General features: G+C 40.7%; 1 protein-coding gene and 1 pseudogene across 4 annotated transcripts in view; one reads left to right on the top strand and one right to left on the bottom strand.

The window, feature by feature from the left end:
• Rgs7 (regulator of G protein signaling 7) overlaps nucleotides 1-17,934 on the bottom strand; it is a 270,718-nt gene that overhangs the window by 135,787 nt on the left and 116,997 nt on the right. The gene's annotated exons all lie outside the window — the stretch shown is intronic.
• On the top strand, nucleotides 3,417-4,174 carry LOC119827639 (annotated as a pseudogene).

The raw sequence follows: 17,934 nt of genomic DNA, 5'->3' as shown, positions 1-17,934 counted from the left end.
TATCGAGGAGTATCTACACATGTGCACACTCACATATACATACATACATACATACACAGACACACACACAGACATTCACTCTGATTTTCCCATCTATGTAGATAGCTTAACTTCCCATCCCATAACTCAACCCAAATCCTAGACCCTAAAGTGTCCTTATTCCATCATTTTTTTTCCTGCCAACATCAACAAATGTCTCTGTCACTAAAAGAACTAGAAAACTCTCTGAAACCCCCAACTCTGACCATAGTCTGTTTCCCCTAGGTAGCTATTGTTTACACACCAGCCAAAGTAATCACTTCTTAAGAAATCACCATATGTAGTAGAAAACCTGAGAGCTAGTAGTCCCAGGGTGTGACCGAGGAACTGAAGTCTTACCTGAGAAGCTTGAATGACACCCTATCCCTTGACCAAAAAATATACTGAATTCCTGCTCCCCATAATTCTGCCCCACAGACCAAATTGGATTAATTTTCCATAGAGAAAAGTTAGGGTTTTGATATCATATGAAAGAGGAAGGGAGGTTCCAGAAGCAATAGGAAGGATGTGTACATGTACATGACAGATTGCTCATTGTTCCAAAATGAAATGGGAATAATACAAATGATAGCTTTACTACCCTTCGGATGTATTGTTTGGTGGTGTGTGAGGTCCTTCTGTCTATCTGTTGCTTTCATTGGATAATGAATAAAGGAACTGCTTTGGGCATATAGCAGAGCTATAGGGGAGCAGAGCTAGGCAGGGAAAACTAAACCGAATGCTAGGAGAGAGGAGGCAGAGTCAGAGAATGCCATGGATCCACCACTGGAGATAGACATGCTGGAAATTTGCTGGTAGGCCACAACCACATGGTAATAAACAGATTAATCAAATGGTTTAAATAAAGATGTGGGAGTTAGCCAATAAGAAGCTAAAGCTAATGGGATAAGCAGTGTTGTATATAGTTTCTGTGTGGTTATTTTTGGTTCTGAGCATCCAGGACAAACAAGCATGCCCTCCCCACATTGGGCACCAATTTGTAGGATGAAGCTGTTTGTTAGTTCTGGCCACCCAGCTAGCGTAGCCCTGAAATAACCACTTGCAATTCTTCTGTCTCCGTTTCCACATCCTCAGATTACAGGTGTGCACCACCACCACAGGACTTACCAAAGGTTAAAAATGATAATGTACAGTGGGTTCCCAACAGAAGACACATCAGAGCACACCCACAGTGATTTGATCAGGGAAGCCTCTTCATGAAGAAATACTTCAGAGACTTATTCTAAGGTATCCCACAGACACGCTCATGACCTACTTCACATACCTGGTGTTCTGAGCAAACAGGAATGCATCATTACAGAAAGCCAAGGGACACAAGAAAAAAATTTAAGGAATTGTTATTACCTTGAGCTACAACCTTAGTATTTTTGAAATACCCTTTCACATTCCTAAAAACTACTCTCCATCCTCAAGTTCCTACTTTCCCAGATGACTCTGAAATGCCACACTGTTGTCTGAATATGGAAAGGCAACTCTAGACCTTTCCTGAACTTCTATTACTGTTGCCAGAGAAACTATCAAGCCTCACAAAGCAGAGAAAGCAGAGCAATCTCTCCTTAGGTCCCCAAAGTGGAATAAACCAAGAAAAATAGGGGAATGAATAGAACAGGAGGCTCTGAAGATATTGTTCCACCTGTCAATCAGAGGGGACAAGATCCATCAGATGGCAAGGTCAAGAGACAATTAGATGCATTCCTTTCCAGAAAAACACAGGTTATTTTTTAAATGCTAAGTAAGAGTATGCTTTTTACCATGAAACTATGTTGGTTACATAACATATGACAAGTAGCTTTATAATTAGCTCTTGTTTATAAATGTCTGATACTGTGTCATGTGTGGAGGGCCTAAAGAGGTTCCTATGTCCTCAAATTCTTCACATGAGTTAAGCCATATGTAGAAAGGAGGCAGCCAAGGTATATATGTTTAAACAGGGCAAAGAACTAACTAAGCCCAGCACAATGATGCTCAACTCATATTGTTAATAGAAAATTGTTAAACCATTCATTTAACTACATTCATTTACAGTCTTAGGGCATCTATTTTCATCTTTCCTTTAACCCACAAGTTCTTCTTGTGCCTAAAATTAATCGGGAATTGTGGCAGAGTGGATTTTCCCTCAAGAGAGAAAGTACCACCAAGGCGGGACTGTAGAAGTTGCTCGTTCTTTAATACAAGGAAGTAGAGGAGCCTGGGTTTTAAGATTATACGAGGAAAAGCTTCATCTGTTTCTGGTGAACGACTGTCATTAGGGGGCTCACATCCCTGGTAGGTGGAAGAATACAGGGTTACGGTAAGTGACTGTGTATTCACACTGTGAGCAAGGAACAGTGGTTTCAGAGGAAATGTTTGAGTTCACTCTTTGACTTTTGGTTTAGATGGTCCATTAAAATATGAGAGAAGGACAGACTGGGGAGATAACTCATCAGTTAAACGAGTCACTATCTAACCAAGAGGATTGGAATTTGGATCCACAGAACCTGATTAAGCACTGGCTACATCAACAGCTAACATATACTTATAAAGTCAAAGGGAAGAGAGCGAAGCTCCCTAGACAAACTGCCCAGTAGCCATACCATTGAGCTCTGGTTATGAATGAGAGACTCAGTCTCAAAAAATGAGGTAGAAGAGCAAATGAGCAAAAATCCCAACCTCAAACTCAAGGCTGCACATACATGTATATACTTTCACACATGCATGTGTGTCTACAAAGATATAAACATGCCTCCTGGATCAAATTAGAATGGGATCCCTGGTGCTACTTTCTGGAGCTAGGATTACGGGCAGGAAGTCATGACCACCTGGCATTTATGTCGGTTCTTGAGATCAAACTCTGGTCCTCTTCCTTACACTGCAGTCAATATAAACCCCAAGGCACTTCCTCAGCCCCAGAAAATCAGAGATTCCTTGTAAGGAAACTAACAATAATTTTCAGAGCTGGGGATTATATCTTAAAATATATGCTCAAAAAATGCTCAAATAATTGTGTGGTCTGACTTTTTTCTTGACATTTCTTAGTGGTTGAGAATATAAAAGGTGTATTAAAATATTTATGTCACAAATTAACTCACATAACAACCATAACCATTATCACCATACCTATCAATGCCACTACCATCATTATCACTAGCCCTGCCTTCAGCACTATCATCTCTACCATCATTATCACAATCTCCACCCTCATCAGCATCACCATTCATCATCACCATCTCCATCCCCATTATCCCCATCATTTCCATCATCATTATCACCATCTCCATCCTCAGTATCACCATCTCATTTATCATCACCTCTACCTCTATCATGAACATTACCACTACCATTATCATCACCTCCACCCTTGGTCCCACATTTTATTTTTTAAGAGACAAAGGTTCATTATGTTGTTCAGAATAATTCTGTACTCCTTGGGCTCAAATGATTCTCCTGCTCCAGTCACAAAAAAAGAAGAAATTCAGCAGACAAAAACCACATTCTACTACACTTGTCAAACCCTAAAATCTAAAATTAATTGCCAGGTTGAGCTCCCAGAAAATATTTTAAACTCCAAAATTAAAGTAGAAAGAAGTGATCAATGGCAGCCTTGAGTATCAATAGCATGCCTCTTGTGTCCTCCACTGTGGTAAAAAGATTTGGTTGAACTTCAATGAGACCAATGAAATCACCAAAGCCAACTTCTGTCAGTAGATACAGATGCTGATCAAAGCTGGGATGATCATCTGGAAGCCTGTGCCTGTCCATTCCAGGACTCAATGCCGGAAGAACATTTGACTCAACAGATGGGCAGGCATATAGGCATAGGGAAGCAGAAAGGTACTACCAATGTTCATTTGAATGCCTGAGAATGTGACCTGGATGAGAAGTACGCAAACCATATGCTGACTTCTCAAGAGATACCATGAGTCTAAGAAGACTGACCACGGTATGTATCACAGCCTTTACTTGAAAGTCAAAGGAAATTTCTTCACAAACAAGCAGATTCTCATGGATCACATCCACAAGCTGAAGGCAGACAAGGCCCTCAAGAAGCTCCTGGCTGACAAGGCTGAGGTTTTTAGGTCTAAGACCAAGGAAGCAAAAAGACAAGAAGGAGGAGATCATTAAGGCTCTGTCCAAGGAGGAAGAGACCAAGAAATAAAGTTTCTCATGTCTGTATATAGTGGCCTGGCAGTGGTCTTATGTGGGTCAGTCATTAAAATAAAGCCATTGCCTCTTAAGGAAAAGAAAAGGAAGTCAGACAGTCCCCTAAGTCCCAAACATGGACTTTGGATATGAACACAGAAAATGAATAGGCAAAGGGATATGTATACAGGTTGCAATTCATTTGTTGACTCAAATTTACCATCTTCTCTCTAAGAAATTAATACATGTAAGGAAATGACAGTATTTTGCTACATGCAGCAAATACTTAGATGTTAATAATTACTGAAGTGGGGAGTACGTTTAACTTCTTCCTGCTCAGTTCTGGCTTATTCTCTTCAGTTGTCCTTTCCCCATCTCTGACTGTAGTGGTCCGAATGAGAATGGTTCCTACAGGCTCGTATGTTTGAATGCTTAGGCACCAGGGAGTGAAACTGTTTGAGAAAAATTGGAAGTATTAGGAGGTGTCACCTTGTTGGAGGAAAAGTGTCACTGGGGGATGGGCTTTGAGGTTTCAAAAGGACCCACGACCAGGTCCAGTCTCTCTCTCTCTCTCTCTCTCTCTCTCTCTCTCTCTCTCTCTCTCTCTCCTCTCTCTCTCTCTCTCTCTCTCTCTCTCTCTCTCTCTCTCTCTCTCTGTCTTTCTCTCTTTCCTTTCTGTCTCTGCCTCCTGTCTACAGATCTGGTCCCATTTACTGCCCCAGCACCAAGCCCGTCTACTTTCTACCATATTAATAATCAACTTACCCTCTAACTGGAAACCATGTCCCAGGAAAACACTTGCTTCTATAAGAGTTGCCTTGGCCATGGTGTCTCTTCATAGCAATAAAACATAACTAAGACACTGACAGCTCTGCCACATGATTCTTTTCTTGGAGTTTCTGGAGCTCTTTATCTATGCAGCAGTAGTTACCGTGTCTTCCCAATGTAAAGCTCGATCTCTTTAAGTCCAATTAACCTGTACCACAGTCTCATTCGTCTTCCATGGCACATTAAGAATATTAGACGATGGGCTGGAGAGGTGGCTCAGGCTTAAAGGCTAGGCTCACAACCAAAATTATAAGGATATTAGATGATAAGCTGTAGATGCTCTTAAATCCCTTCAAGTTGTCAAGGATCTGAAGGATTGGTACTTCCAAAACAAAGTCTTAAACTAGCCTTGCCTATGTAGGCATGTTGCCTTTCGTAGGCAGAATGGGGCCTGGGGAAAATGTCACAGTCTAGAAGTCTTTTCACAGTTAAATGCCCAGAACCTCATGGAGTTACCATCTTTCTTCTGAACTTTCCAATTGACCTCCACAGTCCACACTGAGGAACCTTTGCTTTGTCTTTACCAGTTTGGTGCCTATAGAAGAAAATCCTCAAATCTGCAGTTTAATTTCATTTATCTCAACATTTCTTGAGAATTCTCCCAGTAACTGAGTTTGCCACACAGCTGCTAAGCACCCACACCAGAAATCTTAGAGTCAACCTAGGCTCAGAATCAGACTTTTGGATAGTTAAAACTCGCCAAGCTATATCATGAGTCTTTCTAATGGGATGTTTTGTTTGGTTGGTTGGTTTTCTGTTGGATTTTGTGTATGTGTGTTCATGATTAATTTTATTTTATTTTATTAAAAATTAATTCTATTTATCTTTTGCATACCAATCCCAGTTCCTCCTTCTTCCTCTCCTCCCCCATCTGCTCCTCAGAGAGGGTAAGGCATCCCCTGGGAAATCAACAAAGTCTGTCCATCACTTCCTTGAGGCAGGACCAACCCCCTCTCCCCCACCCAGTGCCTGGGCTGAGCAAGCTACTCTCCATAGAGAATGGGTTCCACAAAGTCAGTTCATGCCTTAGAGTTAGATTCTGGATATAAGGTAGTTTAAAGTATCCCATTAGGCCAGGACCAGGATCTAGTGGGATATTTTAAGCTACTTTACATCATCATTCTGTGAACTGTACTAAGAAATGCTACCAATAATACTGTCACGAAAAAAACACCCGTCATGCTGAAAAGACAGCTTCTGAGACAGTGCCCGTTGATCCCTAGCCCATCTCTGTCATGTTAGCTTCTTTTGCTCTTACTGGCCATTGGCCTGTGGAAGAGGAAAATATCTTAAGTTATCTTCTTTGTTACTTACTCAAATCATGCAGCAGGTGCCATGTTTATAAAAGGCCCTAGCTCCCTTTCAAAATATTTCATTTTTAAGAATAGTTTCTGGCCAGTACCTTCACAGTTCTCAGTGTGTTCATGGAACAATAGTCATTGAACAACAGTCGTGCCAGGACAGGAAAGGTATGGCCAATTGAGAGCTTTCCAGTGAATATTTAAAATTCACTTCAAGAAGGTGTCTGAGGAGCTTTGGGTTTTAAAAGGGGGCTGGGGTTCATAAAAATATTTTCCAGAAAAAGTAATTAATTGATTAAACGAGTAATAGAAATACAGTAAACTACTTAATTAAAATTAAAATGTGAACTCCTTGAAGATAAAACTGCAAAGTCACTTCCTCTACATTTTCCCTGATTTCTTAAACTGTGCCAGCCCCTTTGAGGCCCCTTTCACACGACACAGACCTCTGTCTCAGAACTGATCCCATGTCTTAAAATTACAAATCACGTGACTTGTAGGGAGGAGCACCGTTCTTGACTTTTGCACTCCTGTAGTCCCAATGCTCTGAGTACAGATTGATTCTCCCTGGGGGGAATCTTGAAGGGTCTGTAACACATGTGTAGATTAAAACTCTTCGTGTTTGCCTGTTCTGTAACTGCTCTGCAGATAAAAGATTTTAAGGTCTCGACATTTATCAACTCAGAAAGAGTGCTCAGCTCCTACCCACCAGGCTTGAGAGGTTGGCAAAGTCTGGACATTAGTGAAGGTTGTGGGGTAGATGTAAGACATACAGGCTGGAACATCCACATCCATGTTTACTTCCCTGTTTAGCACGGAGGGAAAGCCATGACTAGCAAGAGATGCCAAGGTGGGCTTAGGGTTGGGAATGGAAACTGCAGGCTGAATCTCCAAGGGATAGCATATTCCATCACAAAATGCCAATGTGAATCTAGCCTTCCTTGTCATAACTGAGGTAGCATGAACTAGGAGAGAATAGACCAATTCTGGATATTTTGTAAGTTTGATTATAACATAGAAGCATATCTATTTACATTTCATCTGCAAATGTTAGGGGTACGGTTGGGCTCCCCTCTATAAGAGTTTATCCCCAGAGATCAATAGAAGGGAAGCCTAAGGAAGGAAGTAGAGAGGATGGAAAAGAAGCAGATACCAGGAGAAAGCCACACACAGTTCAGTTAGGTGCCATCCCCTTGCCATGTAACTTGGAGAAACCCCAGGTTCCTGAGAATAGGAAATTGTCATTTGGGTGCTGTTCTTCTGCTTGCTACAGGCTGGCTGTGATCACACATGGTTTGGCTGTGGGCACTCCAGCAGAAGTGTCACCAAGTGAGGAATGAACTGTAGCCTGTGCCTACACTGAAGCCAACTCCACAGAGAAAACAACATCAAAGAAGACAGCAGGTGAAAGTGAAGCCAAGACTTCATGCCTTTGCTGCCTTTGTCCTTTGCTTTTCTTCCTGGTCCATTAACTTCTCTCTCCATTTCCCTCTGTGTCTTTCTCAATATCACCCTTCTTCTCCTCTTGTTTTCTCCTTCCATCATTTAAATTAACAACTAGTTCACAACACTTAAATAGTGCTGCAGAGAGGAAGAACTGAACATACAAAAACTAAGTACATTTTATAAGTCTGTCACTCTTTCTCTCGCAAATACACACAAACACACACACAGAGCAAGATGCATGCATAACAGATACTGATCAGTGTTCATTAATTATTCTGCAGCAGACACCATGAGAGGCACTTTGTATGTGTTATCTTATTATTTGGTCCTTATAATTTCCTTCTTTAGTATGTACTGCCATTATTAATAGCACATTTCAAAGATGAAAAAGTCAAAGTTTGGAAAGAAGAAATAACATATCTATGACCATACACATATAAGATTAAAGAGTTGGTCCTCAAACCCAGTCACTAATGTCCCACATTGAGTTCGTACCATGACCTGCTCTGGAATTCCTCACTCATCTCCCTTAGACATGAAAATACCGCCAATTAACATAACTATAGCATCCATGAACATATCTGGCTCAATGATCCTGAACATCTATCCCGAGTCTACTATGTACTAGGCCTGTAGTAGATGCTGGGGATATAAAAATGATAAGGAACTGTCCACAGTTTTAATTTCTTAGATATTAATTTCTTCATGTAGCCAGAGAATACAGGGATGGTCAATACAGTAGCTTCCAGGATAGTCAGGGACATGTAATGAGACTCTACGTAGGAAAATTAATGAATTAACAAATGTTAATGGGGGAATGGGAGAGGTATCTCAGTGGTTAACAGTACTTATTGATTTTCTAGAGGTCTTGGGTTTGATTCCCAGCACCCACATGGCAGCTCACAACTGATTGTAACTCAAGTTCCAGCGGCTTCTACAGCTTCTACTTGCCTCCCTAGGCATCAGGCACATACATGGTACACAGTATGCAGACAAACACCTATGTACATAAAATGAAAAAAGTAAGTACTAACTGGAAACTATCTCTAAAAGATTCCACAGGCATAGGTACTTTCTATTCAGGTCAAGGAGGCCATTCAGCTGTCATTGTTACGAGGGAGAAAAGTGGCAGAGTGGAAACAAAGAATTCAAACCCATGAATGCAGACTGGAAAATAAGGAAGGCAAGGAAAATATTTCCATTCAGAGTTAACCACATCACCCAGCCCAACATTGGAGAAGGCAGGGTTCATTCACAGAGTGATCTGTGTGCCACACATACCCACCCCCTTCTATGAATATTCACACATTTCAGCTTGAGAATCTTGATTTACATAAACAGTTAAGTTATTCCCCCTTCTGATATCCTATGTCCAGGCTGAAAAGCCATTGAGTTTAGATTTGCTGATTTGGTTTTGCCTTAGGGATCCTCCAATAAACTTAATCTAATTTAATTCTTAACAATTTACAAGAAAAAGTACAAAACTAACAGCTATTCTTAAGGCAAAGCAATTTTCTCAAGGGAAATGATCTGAAAACCTCCAGGTTTAAAGCCAACACTTAGAAGCTTGGATTTTACTGCACAGTGTGGTTTTTACTTATGTATTAAGTTATTTATTTATGATTTTTCAGAGTTGCAGATTGAACCCGGGGAGTGGTGTGCACCTCGCAACACTGCACACCTCAAGCTTCCAATCCTTTTGTTTTTCTGTCTTTCCATTCACTGTCTATGAAAGCAAGCAGAGTACATTTGTATAGGTGAGCGTGGATGCAGCCCAATCATGCTCAATCTGTTTGTTTGTTGATGTTATAATAAAACTTGGAGGTCAGGTAAGTGTTCTAATTTAAAATACAAAAACAAAAACAAAAACAAAAAAGAGAGAGGTGGAAAGCCAAGTCATGAGGATTACAGTGAGTCTGGGGCCACCATGGACTACATACTAAGTTCCAGGTCAGCATGCCCTATAGTGTAAGATTCTATCTCAAACAAACAAAAAAAGAAAATCATTTAAAATTCTATTTAAATATATTAAGTTTTGTTTTTCTGTTTGTTTGAGACAGGGTCATTCACTGTGTCCATAGTCAGCAGGAATCCACAATGTTCCTGCCCTTCTGCACTGAGGGCTGAAATTACACACATGAACCACCAGACCCACTCCTCTCTGACTTCATGTTCTTAGGTCTCTCTATTCTTTAGCTGAGCACACACAGTGCTCAAATGCTGTATTAATATTATAGTAAGTTCTTCTATTCTGACAGTTATCCTGTAGGACCATCCTGCCTCTGTCTATTTGACTACAGGAAGTTTTTTTTTATGTGGTTGTAGGTACAGGCTTGCTTTATGTTAGCAAAGATTGCCCATATTGAGACTCAAACTTGGGAATGTTTTCTCAGGGTTAAAAAGTTGATTTGACAATTTAAAAATAAAGTTTCACCACTGCACTCAACAGAGAATATGAAAAATCCTAATGATATTATATTACATGGTGTTCTCTTACTCATTCTAGATTCTTCTCCACATAATGGATTCCAGATCCATGCCTGGCATCAATAATACTTGTAGGGCTAGCAAGACCACCTGGCAGGTAAATTATTTGTCACACAACTCTGAGGACCCAAGTCTCATCCCTTGAGCCCATGTGAAGATGGAATGAAAGAACCAATACTAGAAAACTGTTTTCTGCCCTCTACAAATGTGCTGTCGTGTGCCCCACACATAGAACACACTCACTATTTCTCACTTTCTCTTTCTCATACATATACTGTCTCACACACACATGAAGAGGAAAGAAAGGGGAAGGGGAAGAAAGAAAGGAAGGAAAGAAGGAAGGAAAGAAGGAAGGAACGAAAAGAATGAGGAGAACGAGAAAGAAAAGGAAGAGGAGGAAGAGGAAGAGGAGGAGGAAGAGGAGGAGGAAGAGGAGGAGGAGGAGGAGGAAGAGAAAAGAAGAAGAAGAAGAAGAAGAAGAAGAAGAAGAAGAAGAAGAAGAAGAAGAAGAAGAAGAAGAAGAAGAAGAAGAAAACAATGACAGCAGCAGTAGAGGAGGAGAAAAAGGAAGTGATTTTTAAAAATATTTGGGGAAAAAAGTCTTGAATCTTATCTCTATTGAGCATATATAAATTTGTGTGACTCATTAGTACCCAAAGGTTATAATTTTAACAACTTTTAGTAGCATTTATATTATATAGGTATTATAAGTAACTAGAGATGATAAAATACATAGAAATATGTGTGTAGGTTACATGTAAACATGGAGCCAATTTCCATTGAGTCTTACCCCTTTAGGTTTTAACACCTTTTCCACCCATGGATACAAAGGATGGCTGCATTTAAGTAATTTAAGTAATTTATTAAGGGGATGCTACCTTGCAATAAGGCGTCCATTTGATGCAAGAGTTTATACCGATCTTCTATTCACTTCTACTCCGCCTCGCACTTAGTAGCTTTCTGCTGTTACACAATAAATAAGCACTGAGTGATGACGAGACAGACAGAAAAAAGACAAAACAGAGGCCTGGACGGCAGCCAGTTTGTAGCAAAGTTAGAAAGAGAATATAGAAAACTAGACTCATGAATAATCCCAGAGCAATCTGCAAAGTAAAGGAGTGTTAACTGTGACAGTTGAGCAAAGGGGTGGGGGTGCGAGGAGTCAGCTTCCCTGAGGGCTGACTGTCCAAATAGCTGTCTTGCATCTCATTCTCTGATATTTTTTTACTTTTACAATTTTTAGTGTGTGTCTGTGTTGCACACAAACGCACGCATGCGTTCCTGTGCATGCTGGTGTGTATGTGTGTGGAGGCTTGAGGATGACCTAAGTAATATTCATCCTTAGATGCTATCAGTGTTGAATTCTTGAGACAAGGTCTCTTACTCAATATGGAACTTACGAACTGGGTTACACTGTCTGACCACTGAGGCCTAGAGGCCTTCCTGTCTTTACCTCCCCAGTGCTGGGATTACAAGCACAGACAACCACACTGGCTTTTTGTAAACTCTGGATCTTCTGTGTGCATGGCAATCACCTTAGCATCTGAGCCATCATCCTCTCTGGGCTGGAATGACGTGAGACTTGCTTTTTACTTCCCTTCCCAGTTACACCTGCCTTATCGTCTTTTCTGACCATGTCCAATTCCGTGTGCACATGCAAACATTCTAATTGACACCATATGTTAATCTTTCTCTGCATGCATCTGATAGGATGATTCACTGTTGCCAGCTCTGCTCCTGTGTCTGATGGATAATGCAAATATTCAACATTCCTCAGAACCAGTGTATAAATCAAACTCTTTTATCAGCTACTTTCACAAGGATGTCAAAGGATGCCATTGTTTACCCAGTTGCTAACAGCAACCCACGATTTTTCTATTTTCTTTATTCCCTACATTCAATTCATCAGCATATTCAATCACATTTTACCCCTTCACTGCCTCACTGGTCCGAACCACTATCTCCATCCTGATGATGAAAGGTTCAGGCATCTCACTGTTTTCCCTGTTTCTATTCCTACATATGTACTGTCCAGCGAGCAGCGTTCTGTAAATGATTACCTACATACCCCCAGTGGCTTATTAACTAGGGAAATCAAGCCTAAACTTTCTTGCTAGGTTTGACTTGCACAGTAAGAATCCTGTTTCAATAGTTCACAAACGATTTCTCATAATATCTCTTTGATATATTGTGACTCATATTTTAAAAATAGATCGAAATGTAATTGTATAAGGAGGCCTGGCCATGAACACCTGTAGCGACAGCATTCAGGCTGAGAATAAAGGATCATGAGTTAATTGACAATTTTATTTTATTTAAATTAGTAGTCCAGGTTTTTGAATGAGACTTTGTCTCAAAATAACAAATAAACAATAAAAAACCCACAATGCACAGGACATAATAAATAATTGTATAATGTTTCATATTATTTTGTAATGCTTTCCAGTTTTGTATAAAATTGTAAGAATAACACTTGAAAAACAAGGAATGATGTAGACATGAGTTCTAGTACACTTTGCCTGGAGATCGCATCAGATCTCACGGGATAAGGGCTCAGTCCACAAGAGCCACTGCCTATCTTCAGATGCTAACCACAATCCCAGGTGGACCATGTGTCTCACCCATTATTTCCAAATCAAAATTCCCATAGTTCTGTCCTGGGTGTCAGTTAGTTTTCTAGAGGTACTTGTAAAAATCAGAAAAATGCACTAGTAAGCTATACTCATTGATCATAAAAAAGGTATTCTACAGGGTGCAGAAGAGCCACCCAACAGTGGCAGTGCACAACCAAGGCATGTAGGGAAGGGCACTAAGCTCATAGCCTCTCCTTGTACTCCAAGCAATTGGGAAATTCCATGTCAGGACACAAGATGTGTATGTACACACGAGAGAGAGAGAGAGAGAGAGAGACAGAGACAGAGACAGAGACAGAGACAGAGACAGAGACAGAGACAAAGGCAGAGAGAGAGCACAAGGTTACATTTAGGTTATTTATATTTATTTGCCACACAAAATGTAGCTCTTAATATGAATTATTATTAAAAGTCACAGTATGATCTAGCCATGATGACTTTAATTTTCCCTCCTACAAAACTCTTCATTGCTTACTAGGCTATGCTTTATTTATTATTGATCTTCCAGACTTCAACCTAACACTCTCATCCCTGCTAGAGAATATTTGCAGACTCTATTTCCACTATCTACAAAGACATCCTGAGAGTCTTTATGTTCTTTATAGATTTTTTTCATTTGTATCTGAATTTGTCTATAGTCTTCCAACAGTTACCCTCAGTCCCAAGCCGTTCCCCCTGCCCAGTCGATGTCCTGGTTAAGCTTTGTCTATGGGTCAGACTCACTTCATCTCATTCATTATCATGTTTATATATTCACTGGGGTCCTCATTCCTGCTTCTCCTGCTTAGAATGTAAGCCTACATGAAGACTTGGAACGCATTTGTATTATTTTACAACTTCACTGTCAGGTTATTTAAAAAATATTTGTTGAACAAATAATGAGCCCCGAAAACGCACTTCTCTGTGGAAATGTAGCTTGGACCATCTTCAGCCTCTCCCTGCATCCTAAGACCCCGTTTACAAGCATCGAATCAGTATCCAAAGTTCCTCCCTTTGGCTTTGTGTTGGTCTAAGGGACCATTCATTTCAGCACATTAAGCTGCTAATTATGGGATCTGGCATCTCCTTTCTTTATGGAGAAGGAATAAATAGTTATTATTAAATAGCCCTTAATAAGCAGTGGTTCCTTTTAGGGCAAGCGTAATTAAAATTGCACAAACATGTTCATACAGAAAGCTCTTTCTCTAAATCTAGGACAGGCTGACCTGCCTGATTCCAAGGCCTTTTCCACCCGCTTGTATTCTACCTTTTCAGGATGCAGACAGTGCTGATCCCTCCTCCTCTCCATTGTTCTCTTGGAGCATGTAATATGCACTTCACATCTACAACTAAAATGACCATGACATACATAATTCAGCTCCAGGACAGTGGTTTGCTTTATGCATTGCTGATTTCCTTAGCATCATTGTGATCATCTGTATCATTCGCTAGAGAATTAGTCAAGTTGAATTCTTATTACCTGTACTATCTGAATATCACTTGGTCTGAGTTTTTATTTAAAATTAATGGAATGTGGACTGTTTAAAATAAAAACACCAAAGTCAAGCATTGTACAGGTTTTTAGTTCCATTATTCAGGAGGCAGAGGCCGATGAATTTTTTTCTTTTTTTTTTTTGAGTTCAAAGTCATCCAGGTCTACAGAGCCAGTTCCATGCTAGCCAGGGATAGATACACAGCGAGACCACGTCTCAAAATAAAAATTACAGAGGAGATAAAGGAGTAGACGAAAGTTATTTAGTGTCCTGAGCTTGGCTTTTACATTTACCAACAAAAATATTCACATGTCACTTAAATTGTTTGAGTCTCCAGTTTCTCATGTGTCTATTCATAAATCCAGTTTAAGCATAATCCTTTACAATTTACTGAAACTAATCATAACACAAACATCATTTTAAATTATCATTGATTCATTCATCCTCATAGAAATCTTGGGAAGTTATTCTTCCACCTTACATACTGAGGATACTGAAGCAGAGAAAATAGACACTAAGTGGTGGAGACAGTTTAAAACTAGGGATATTCAAACCGTAGAATCTACACTCCCATTACTCATTGTTTCCATCCTCACAAGCCTTCTGACAAGTTGTGAGTCCCTGCGTCTTACGTGAGCCTCTCCATCTCATGTCCCAGCAGATTGACAGCTGTGTGAAGGGGAAGGCTCTGTGCCTAATCAGAAGGCAATCAGCTCAGTGCTGCAACAGATATTCAGCATCCACTTTACAATGGTCAGCAGGTGGGATGGAATCACATGACCATTCTTAGTCAAATAAATGAATGTCTGCAATTCAAGTACTGAATGGTCTTCTAGAAGTTATCACTAGTGCCTGCACAACACCACATTTGATTTACTCCTCAGCCCATTGCACCCCCAATAATGCCAATCACACCTTGTTCTTTGCCAAAGTCAACCGTGAACTTCATGATACTTCTCATAACAGCTTATTGCACCCGTGGGAGCATGTTATTGATGATTACTGCCTCCTGAAACCCCATGTTCCCTTGAACTGGATAGCACAGCCCTGTCCTCTTCTCACCTACTGTTCAGCCTGCTGTGCTTCTAGCTGACTGTAGAACCACCTTCCTGGCTTCTACATACAGTCTTCATATTTCTAAGGTCTCTTACGGATCCTTCTTTTTCACCATTCACTTTGTCCTCTGAAGTTCTTGCTTCTCTTTCTGGATTTGCCCTGCCACCTACATGCTAAGGATTTTCAAATGTATACCTTCATCAGAGATGATATTTCTCATGAACTTCAGAGCTCATATAATGGAGCAAAATAATGACTCACTTCATTGGGAATACTAACTGTGCATAGATTAGTTGGTATTTGATGAATCCACAATGGAATCTGCATTTGGAGAACTAATATTTGGGTACCTAACTGGGAATCCATAACCTATGGGTTGTTTCCCAACTGTCCCACATTCTGTTATCAGTCTCTCCCACAGGCTTCACTAGATAACAATGCTAAAAATAGCTTTCCTTTGTGCATGTGTAAAGACCTGGCCAACCCACTGGCCAATGCCTCTGAAGCTTTTCTCTAGCACCAGCAATGATGGACCTAATCTCTTTCTTCACAAGGCCACCTGACTCATCTTGGAGTTGACCAGTCTTGCAAGACCCCGAGCAGCTAGTCTTTCTAATTATTTTATCCAATGCATAGACCCACATTTTGGAAATGTTCCAAGCCATAAATAAATCCCATATCCAACCAACTATCAGGCGACATCAGTATCATCATCTAAATAGTTCTCAGATGTACCCACATCTCTCCATCCTCGTTGGCACAGAGCAAATCTGGACCTCCATTTCCTCTCTCCCCTGGGCTACTACGACGACCTGTCCTCAACTCTGCTCTGTCATTTTCATTGTACCTCGAGAGTGGCTCTTATGAAACAGAATTTAATTATATTGTAGCTGATTATGATAAAATAAGAATAATATGAAAATAACTTTCAATTTGTGGTCCCACTGTGGAGAGGCTGAACTTTTCTTGCATTTCGGGGTGGTGGGGTGGGGTGCTACAATTCAGGATGCTATTGTGGTGGAGTAGCACATCTGTAGTGCTCAATTCAGGATGGTATTGTGGGTGGTAACACGTCTGTATTGCTCAATTCAGCATGGTGTTGTGGTGGGGTAGCACATCTGTAGTGCTCAATTCAGGGTGGTGCTATGGGTGGTAGCATATCAGTAGCACTCAATTCAGGATGGTGTGGTGGGGTGATAGCACATCTGTAGCACTCAATTCAGGATGGTGTGGTGGGGGGAGCACATCTGTAGCACTCAATTCAGGATGGTGTGGTGGGGGGAGCACATCTGTAGCACTCAATTCAGGATGGTGTGGTGGGGGGAGCACATCTGTAGCACTCAATTCAGGATGGTGTGTTGGGGGGAGCACATCTGTAGCACTCAATTCAGGATGGTGTGGTGGGGGGAGCACATCTGTAGCACTCAATTCAGGATGGTGTGGGAGGGGGAGCACATCTGTAGCACTCATTTTTCATTCTTAGAATCTTAACACTTCCTGCACAGCAGGAAGACTTTGTGCTTATGAAGAGACAAGAGTAGGAAAAGGCCAACCAGTCAATATGCCAATATTTTCAGTAGAGTCACTAGCATCTTGATTTCTAGATTATTTGGTAATCTCAGCTGGGGTGAGTGATGCCTTGCTTTGACACTTTGAAATTCAGTATTAACCACAATTGCCAATTTTTTCAGTGCTGCTATTCAATGCCAAGTTTGTGTTTTACTATCTGTCCTGCTCTCTGTGTCTGTGGAAAGACTGATCTGCTCTCTTTCCCTTGCATCCGCTCTCCTCCTCCAATCTCTAGTGTCCTTCTTAAGACAACTAGAGTACGTCCTAAATCTGGAGAGCACAAGCTCCCCTTATTCCTTTGGACTGACAATGTTAGCTTAGTGGGACTGACTTTTTCATTTCCTATCAGGTGCAGGGAAGTCTAATTCAGCAAATATTTATTGACAATCTCTGGGACTAGAATAATGAATGAGTCATACACTCCCTTTAAGAGCTCACTTTACACTGGTGAAAATAAACACTCAAGTGAGTCATTTAAGTAAATAGGTTTTGAAGCTTGGATGTCCAACAAGCAGCCCCTGGCCAGCACAGAAGGGCAGTAAGGACACCGAGATAAAAGATGTTGACACAGTTGGTACCAAAATCAAAACAGCCGAGAGTGCCTGTGTTCAGAGTTTTGTGGACTTACTTGACCTTATATGATTACTCCAATGATTTTAAGATACAGGAGTTGCTCTGCCATTTTTTTTTTTGCCCCAATGAAATGGATCTCTCAAGTCTTAGCCTGTTCGTAGTAAGTGATAATATAGCGCCATAGATCTACACTCTGAGAGCGTGTGAGAGGCCGATTAAATCAGTGGAGGCAAATCAGGTTTGCAGAACTGAAAGAGGAAAGTAATTCGGAGGGGACAGTGCCTGAGCTAAGTTGTAAAGAGCAATTTAATTCAGGGAAGCCAGATGGCATCATTTTAGGAAGATTTGCTCATGACTGTGAGAGCCCCCCCCCCAGCATTTCCTGCTGGTCTAGACTAACACTGGTTGTCT

This window comes from Arvicola amphibius, chromosome 12 (genome assembly GCF_903992535.2).
Source record: "Arvicola amphibius chromosome 12, mArvAmp1.2, whole genome shotgun sequence".
Classification (NCBI taxonomy): domain Eukaryota; kingdom Metazoa; phylum Chordata; class Mammalia; order Rodentia; family Cricetidae; genus Arvicola; species Arvicola amphibius.
This window is presented reverse-complemented; position numbering and strand designations above follow the sequence as displayed.